Source organism: Calypte anna, chromosome 12, assembly GCF_003957555.1.
Source record: "Calypte anna isolate BGI_N300 chromosome 12, bCalAnn1_v1.p, whole genome shotgun sequence".
In the NCBI taxonomy this organism is placed as follows: Eukaryota; Metazoa; Chordata; class Aves; order Apodiformes; family Trochilidae; genus Calypte; species Calypte anna.
This window is the reverse complement of record NC_044258.1, coordinates 7,443,859-7,452,855: the sequence shown is the minus strand read 5'-3', so window position 1 is coordinate 7,452,855 and position 8,997 is coordinate 7,443,859.

Below are 8,997 nucleotides of genomic sequence, written 5' to 3'. Positions count from 1 at the left end.
CCTAAAATTTTCTAGTGCTTCCTTTTATTTGTAGAGCCAGTAGCCTGCTAGAAGAGGAAATTCAAATTTCATTTAGGTTTAAGATGTTCCAGGGCAGAAACGCAAAACAATTTACTTCATATTGGGGTCAAAATTAAATTGCATTTATTCACTAAAGAAAATGCAGAATGCCAGCTGGAAGGAAAGTTGAGAATAGCATTTGTGACTCCTAACAGCTTGCAGTCATCCTTTGCTTAGCTGTAAAGCAGGCTTGCATTTGAACATGATAAATAGAGCAATTTCCTTTCACATCAAGAACTGCAGCTGCAATTTCACTGTTTTATAGGTAAAGCTTTTGCATGTTTTTTTATGGTATCTGCTCTCATCCTTCTAGACATGGCACTTGATCATAGACTTGAGAAATTGCAGTTGTCCTCTTACCACTTCTGATCAATATCTTGCAACAAACTGATCCAGATTTTGCAGAGTAAAATAGGGAAGATGAGGAGGCAGAAAACCATAGCAGAGTTCTGTTGAAATAGACCTTGAAATTACAAAACCTTATGCCAAAGTCCCTTGGTCTTAGCTAGATGCTTATTCCCATTCTGACTACCCATAAGCCCACCACGTGTCAGGGGAGGCCACTGAAGAAGTGTTTGCAACTGTAGTAGTTAGTACTGAGCTGGCTCCCTTAGTACCTCTGTAAAGTCTCCTAATGAAATACAAAACAAGTGCAGAAGTCAGGGATTTACTGTAAGAGAATTGAGAAAAAGTAGAAACAGCTAAGGCCTAGAATCTGACTGTAAATTGTTAGATCCTGTGTGGTCAGTAATTGTACAAGTTGTTGGGTTTTTCAGTGTTGATGCTGTTAACCTTTGTCTTCTCCAGATCCAGGTATTCCTGACTACTTAAATTCCTGTCAAGTGCTGCCCTTTGGTTTGGAAATAATGTAACACTTACGACTTAATAGCTATAGCTAAACCAGGCACTGTACAAAAAAATTCTGCAAAGCAGAATCTCTTCAGCCTTTTCTCTCTTGCTAGTGTGTGCTCTATAGTCATGTTTTCTGAGAGTGCTTGAGAGCATCAAGTCAGTCCCTGTTATGATGGTGATACAGTAGATAGAGTCAAGGAATAACCATCAGGCTTCCTTAAACTCATTAACTGAAATTCTAATTCCATTTGCAGGCTTGTGGAACAAAATAGCACAACTGGCTTTTTAAATGAAGTTGTGGCTTGTGTTCATGATGCAAATAAATTTAAATCAGTGGGCTTGTACTAGGTATGGATTCACCTATCCTTCATTATCAATAATACAAGATGCTGGGGGGGTTAACACTAGTATAGAGAATAAGAAACCTGTCTTTCATACAACGCTTCTTAATTTATGAAGAGGATGCAGTCAAATCACTAAAATGCAGGTATTAGTATAGCTGGGGTAAACTTCTCAAGTTCAGTGACTAATCTGAAGTTCAAGAATTAGAAATTAAATGTTAAGCAATTTTGAAAGTTTTCAGAGCCCAGCAAAAGAATTTTGTTTTCTCCTATCTTTACACAGCTTCAAGTGTGTTATGGTTTGTGGGTTTTGGTTTTTTTTTCCTTCTTTTTTTTTCTCCCAAATTTTATGATTGAGGGGTATATAACTCAGGAGAGGTGAACTTCAGTCATAGACCCGTAACTGAAATATGGGCATTAGCTGCAAAGCTCATCTTCATCAGTTATTCAACAATTATTTCACTTCCTCTAAAGAATCCTTATTCAATACAAGACTCCTAATTAAGTTCACTGGGAAAAGAGAGCAAAGAGAGAATATTTTATCAGTAGCTGCCTTTTTCAAAGAGCACTTGCACTAAAATGAAAGGATCAGTGAATAGAAGATTGAGAGGTGAACAAGGGAAGGAATAGCAGAAGACTGTAAATAAATGTGAAAGGAAATATTGTAGAAAGAAAAGTATGGCCTGTGAAGTTGGTTCCTGAAACACAGAAGAAGAGCAGTTTAGTTTTGGTACTGCTGTATGCCTTCTTCAGGTATTCCCAAAGCTCAGTTGTGGTTTGCCTATAGGATTCCAGAATATTTTGGGGTGTGTTCAAAAGCAGGATGGTCAGGTGGTCAGGCATGATTTCCCTGCTCTAATTCTTGTGGCAGCACTGTATAATTTGCCAGGTCTACTGTGGGGTTTAACCTCCAGTTATGAAGCAGCATAATGGAGTTAGCAGTACCCAATCCTTATCTGTGCTTTATGGCCTCAGATTACAGTTTAAATCTGACACACAGAACAAGGTTGCTCATTTCTAGTTGCACTTTATCTTTCATTTTAGGTAAACCTTTAAAAATATTTCTGCATTAATCCATTGTTTAAAATTCAAGAAGCTCCATTTTACAAAGTCAACCTTGAGAAATAAAACCACAAAGGAATAAGCTTTCTTTATGTGCTGGCTGAAATGAAAGCACTTACCCTTAGGCCTTACTTGAAAACATGCAGGTATGTGACGTAAATGCACAAGTCCTGTTTCTTTTCTCATGAATAAGTCAAGAAGCTTTAAGAGCAAAGGTCTCCTAACATACCTCGTGTATGTGAAACTCAGTGTGGTCTTAATTTAAGAGAACATGAAGCTTGCACATCCTGCTTTACTTCTTGTGGTTCATAAGAGGGATGGGAAAGGCTTAGCAGGTTATCCATCTGCCTTTCTCATGTAGACTTGAGATTTATGAATAATTCTAAGTGCATTCTCTAGTTTACTTTTAAGCATCAAAAAATTTAGCTTCTGTTCTCTTGGGAACACAGTTCTCCCATGTAACAAAATTGCTGTAAAGGAAGCTTCTGCAGTCTTAAATTTACCACAAAAAATGAGATACAAGGGTGAAATTAAAGATTCGGGTGTGTAGAGAATATGCTGTGGTTTGCAGCATGCCCTGTTCCTGGTGTAATCATCAAGATGGAAAACGCAGGGCACTGATGATAGGAAACAGATCTTTGCTTCCCAGTAATTGAGTAGGAAAATCCTGCCACTACATAAGCCCTTACAAAAAGCCCAAAGGCTTGGTTAGAAATATGTGCAGTGCTTTTAATAAAGGGCTGAAAAGAAACATAAATTGATGTTCTGCAGATACAAGAAAAGCTGTCTGAAGGAAACTCCCAGGATAAAAGATGTATTTGAAAGTAATGTACATTGCATACTACATAGTGCCTGAGCCTGTGATGTACTCTTACTTGTAGTTTCTTTTTAGGTTAAAAAGACAGCCTGTCCTTAGTACTACACCTGTACCAGTTCCAACACACTACGTATCCTTTCTTGCCATTCTTGAGGCTATGTTGCATACAAATTGGAGGGGGGAGAGTATTTTTTTTCTTTTAAATTTATTAGCAGATAAATAATTTTATTACTTTATTAGCTGAGCAATCTGTTCCATGTGTAACTGAAGTCACTGTATTTCTGCAGTGAAGGGATAGTGCATTATAGTCTGCACAGTTAGAGAATACTTTGGCATAAACCCATGTCACCCATTTTTGAATGGTTCCCGTCTTGAATGGCTTCTAAGGCAGATGTTCTTTCAAAGGACAAGAATATTCAAAGCCTGTCATGCTGCAGAGGACAAGCTGATGGAAATTTGTTTCAGTTTTTTTCTTTGCAGACTCATCACAGCACATAAATCCTGCTTTATCTGGTCATTGTAGCTGTCTCTCCTAACTTCTTCCTAAATTTACACATCCTATGAAAGAATTGCTGCTTGAGAGATCTCTTGTAGCCTAAGCTCTTTAAGATAACTTTCTTCCATTACTTGTACTAAATTCAGTTATTCCAATATAGATATTAATTTAAACAGTGTTTAAAGTGACTAATAACTTCCAAGTTTAGGTGAAGATTTAATTGTTATAGAAGCTGGATTCTTAGGAACCGAATACAGAAAGCAAATGTGATGAAGTGAGTGGGACATGTATGTATCCACTAGGTCCTTCAAATATAGATGCATCTCATACTACAACTACCTAATTATTTCATATTTATGTTAGCAGAGAATATGAAGAAATTGCAAAAAGTGAAAATTCAGTCTGTAAATTTACAAAAACTTTGTAAACAAGATTAATATTAGCAATTGGTTACATTAAACTAACCTAAATACCCTAAAATATTGCTGTATTAGCAATAAACTTAAATAGTTTAAATATTTAAATAAATTTTAAATTAATTTAAATTTTAAATTTAAATAAATTTAAACTTCAGTTTAAATATTGTACTTCTGTTGCAATAATAACAGAAGTACCTCCCTGAATATCCTCAAGCAGCAGAGCAATTTACCATGACCAGACACAGTGAGTTCCTTTTGACTAACGCATGCAATAATTTGGTTTCTTTTCTGAAAAGCTACATGTTAGAGATAAAAAAAGAAGTCCCTTGGTATAAAACTTTCCTCAAATTATTTGGCATATTTGGTTTCATCTGAACATTTTAAATGTATCATAAAATTGCTGTAATGTTTTGGAAACTGCAAATTTGCATTTGTTTTCCAGTCTTTTTCTACTGAAGTACATTTTAATTGGAGGCAATATAAAAATTACTATTATTTTTAAAATTTTATCCAGTATTTGGCTGTATCTGTTTTTCTGTCTGTGTATTTCTGGATCAGGTGCAGCATGAGAACCTTGCATTTTCCAGGTTGCTGGTTATAGCTGTTAGTAGCCTGCATGGCAGACAACTGCTCTTCTATGGAAACTAAAGGACATGTGAAGTGCTTTTCATGCTCCAGTGGGAACTGCAGAGCTGACCATTATTTCACAGCCAGCTGAATATTTTTTTCACAGTGTGTTTACTTGAGAGTGCACTTGTGCTTGGCTAAAACCACTTGCTATTGCTGACAAGATAAAAAATTTTGAGGAAGATGTAAAATTACAGACTGAATCTCTGAAAAAGTTGCAGGATGGGATTTGGTCTGAGAATGTACTGCATCCCCACTCCCCAGGCTACCAACATTGGAATTACACTGCATAACTTATCTTTTTTAAGGTACTCTGCAAATGAAATGAAACCTAACAAGGACTAAAAAGGTTACAACCCATGCCAGTGGTGATCAGATAGATTGCAGTGCAGTTAGGAATCTGTATAGTGATTAAACCACAATTGCACAGCCCGTTGGTTGTCTTCCATACCTCCACCCATTTTCTTTAGATGCTATTGTTTGGATTTTGTAAGTGATGAGCTCTACATAATCATCCCATGTTCTTACTAGACTTTGATTTTGGAATTGATTTTGCAAACAGTTTTTAGGGCAAAATTGGACATGTAGTCCTAAAGCAGCTTTATGGGCTGAACTTCAGCAGTGCTGAGTGCATGCAGCTCCTGCTCTGATAAACAGGGTTGCAGCTATTTATATCAGCAATGCATTTTTGCTGTATCTCGGCAAATGACAGCCACAGCGTAGCCTCCATGCTAAGGCAGAGCCACACATAATGCCCTGACTGTGAAATGTGTGGAGGAGGGGATGGAAAAATCCAACTGTTCTGTGTCTGTGTTTAAGAAGCTGTCTAGTCTAGTGGTTAATACTGAAGCTAATGAGACGTGATTGTACATACCAAAGCAAGACTGTTTGTCTATACATTTGCATCCTTGTTTTAATCATATTGTACATGGTTTCAGAGGCAAATGCCAAGAATGTGGAAGAAATGTTGACTGTGGAGCACAAGGTATACCATGACTTTAACTATTGCTTTACAGTCCATCACACTCGATCAAAGTTGCAGAAATAACATGCCACTTCAGTAGATCAAAGTGGAGGCACTGTCCCAAGATGGAATTTCATGCTGTGTATGCTTCAGCTGCTCTTTTAACAACACAATATCATGAATAAGCACCCAGTGATGCAGCATGAGGATTCAGGGAAAGGAGGGTGACTTGTAGGCAGTCATCTCCTGATAACATTATCTAAGCCAAGTCTATCTTAAAGCCTTTCTACCATCCAGATAACACTGGAGGAAACAAAAACTACTGATCTTATCCAGATCATCTCCCTTATTTTCTTACAAGAGGGAAACAAGAAAGCACACTATTTTAGTTTAACATTGTCTCCCTTTACCACTACCAGTAATGTATGCAGAGAGAAAAAGTAACACCTGGCAATGCTCACATCTTAATCACACTGTACATAAAATGTGAAATAAATTAATCTATTAGAAACAAAACCATAGTGTAGGAATTAGTTGATTGCTCTCATGACACCAACTTCATTTATGATATTTTACTACTGCGTTTATAGATACTACCAGACATACAGAAAGATGAAGTACCCATATGTCTAAAATGAGCTTTTTGTTTCCTTATGCAAAAGTGTGAAGGTTTTCAAAACTCATTTTCTGCAGCTGAAAACAGAAGGATATACAAACATGTTTTCTTAATGTATCTTCATTCAACACTAAACACTGGAGTTTGGTGTCATAGCCATTGTTTCACTTATGCCTGGCCTCCTCTGAAGCATTTACTTCATGCACCTCTTCTAAAACACAGCTTAGAGTAGACTAAGTTATCCTGCCTAAACTTGCTCAATTGCCATGAAGTTACTTGTAGCAAGACAAACCTCTTTTAGGGTACAGCACTTCAAGGTCCAACCAGGTGTTCCAGCAGAGACTCACAAATAGTGCTCTGAGCCTATAGCCCTCAGGGTTGACCAGCCTGGATCAGTGCTATTGCTCCAAGAGCAACTGACCTCTCTGCTGGCTTGCTCAGGACTGAGCTGAGCCTGTGTCTCAGGCCTCACCTTTTATTGGCCCCCTAATCCTGCTCATGTGCAGTTAGAGCCCGCCTTAATCAGGCACAGGTGGGCTTAACTCAGGTGGGCTTAGTGCTCATGCCACTCCCTGGCAATTAGTGGCACCTGGTTGCCTCATTTCACTACAGTTACTCATATCACTGAGATGGTGGTTGGGCCAGATGTCAACATCTGTTTAAAGAACAGTGTTTAAACAGCAGGGATTATAGGAAAATTGTCATTCACCTCCCTAGCACAGCCAGTATTTTAACAGCTGCTCTTCATCAGTAAGCACGCAGCAGAGCTCAAGCTAACAAATGCTGCTGAGCTACCAACATACTTCTGTGGCTTTGTCTGTTCCAGCAGGATGGAGATTCCAGTATAGCAGGTCCATGGAGAACATGAGACAGAGCTGAAGACACAACATCCACACTATAGGTGCTTTTAAATTCTGCTCCAGACTACCCCTTGTCTGTTGTGTTGGACTGAGTACTCATTAATGGCTGGAGTGTATTAGCTGCTTTCTCAGACTGATTCTGTTTCATCTTTATTTGAAAGGAATCTAGTTCATGAGGCTGAGACTGCCCTGCCAGGCAAGCCATAGTACAGTAAGCAGGGTGATCAGGAGATCTGTTCCAGGACAGTAACTTCTGGTTCAAGCTACTGTTGGCTTACCTTCTGACCATAGGGCTGCAGACAGAATCAAAAGTGTTACCTTGGGTAGCAGAAAGGATACAAGGAAGAGGATTCCTTTTCAGAGAGGATGGTAACACCCTAAAAGATCAGACTGATCTGAGGCCTATCGGAGGCTATGGCATAACCAAATCCATAGCCAGATATTTGATGGTGTATAACAAGTGTATAAGGTGTCATGTGGTGTATAAGGGTCATTTGAGGACCTTCTAAAAGGAACTTAAGGTTTGAACTTAAGGTTTACTGTTATTTCTCCAGTAGTTAAGGTAGGTTTTATAGTTGAAAATGTGAAAAGAGGGTGCCTAAATCAGTAATTCTCTTCTAGATGCTACTTGTAATTGAGATCTTTCACAGTCCCACTACTGACCATATTCTTTTGGGCATCATAGCTTTGGGGGGACAAATGAAGTACATGAATTTTTGAACCAAAGTGAATTTCAAAAGGAGTACTGCGTGGAAAATGCTACTAAGAATGGCTATTGATTGCTTCTACCATGTCTGGCACTCCTTTCTTATGTTTTCCCAGCTAGGATCTCTTTGTTACCATTGCCCACACAACCAGCTAGTTTTTAGCTACCAAGTATTATTTAATTTCTAAGTTGATATTTAGACAGAGCATGTTACAATGTTTATAATGTGCCTTTCTGTACTGTGACACAGCAGCAAATCAATGCAATGACCCTTGAGGGTCACTAAAAACTTCAGTCCTTGGTTCCATGCTCTAAGGGGACATTGCTCTGTCATTGCAAGCTCTTGGCCATGTTGTCAGAGTTCCTAAGTCTAAATCAAGACTTCTGCAGTTCTCATCAGGCTACTCTGTATCCCAAATTCCATTGTAAATATCAAAATTTCATTCAAAATGTATTGCTGAAATTTAAAAATTTGGCTAACTGGTTCTGGGGGTGGGGGGGGCAAAAAAAAAATCATAGATGTAGAAAGTAACCTTTAGTTATAGTGCTCTCTAAGATGAACTCTGCACTTTGCTACTGTCAGGTTTGGTTGTTTGGCTTAATTTTTCCTTCTTCCTGGCATATAGCCTATTTCCACCCTAGTTTTCCTTCTGGGGTTGTTTATTAAAAGGATTTTTAAAAAGACAACTGGTGGAGCTATTTAAGAAAACAGTTAAATTAAGAGAATGATGTCGGCTTTTATTTCTTAAAGTAAATTGCTTAGTTTATGAAACAAAGTTTTCTCTTACCTTTAAAGAGTTTCATATGTTACTTTTTAGCTGCAATTTACAAGTGGTCCTGGTTAGATACATTGTACAGATGACTTCCTTTGTTTCTGAAGCCCAATGTCCTCAGAGGCACACAGACAAAGGTGTAGCTGTTTTAGTGGAAATGATACACATCACCGGTGTCTTCTGGAATTATATTATGATAGCATTATGTCATTAGATGTAACAGTTTACATTTAAAACAGACTTTCAAATTATTTAAAAATACATTTTAATAGGTGCAAAATATATTAAACAATTAAAAAATATTTTATAATCGTATAATACAGCTTACAGAACAAATTGCCAGTGGACTGAAACACATGGAGAGCACAGTGCAGGAATGCCAGGTTTCACAAGCCAGGTGTAAA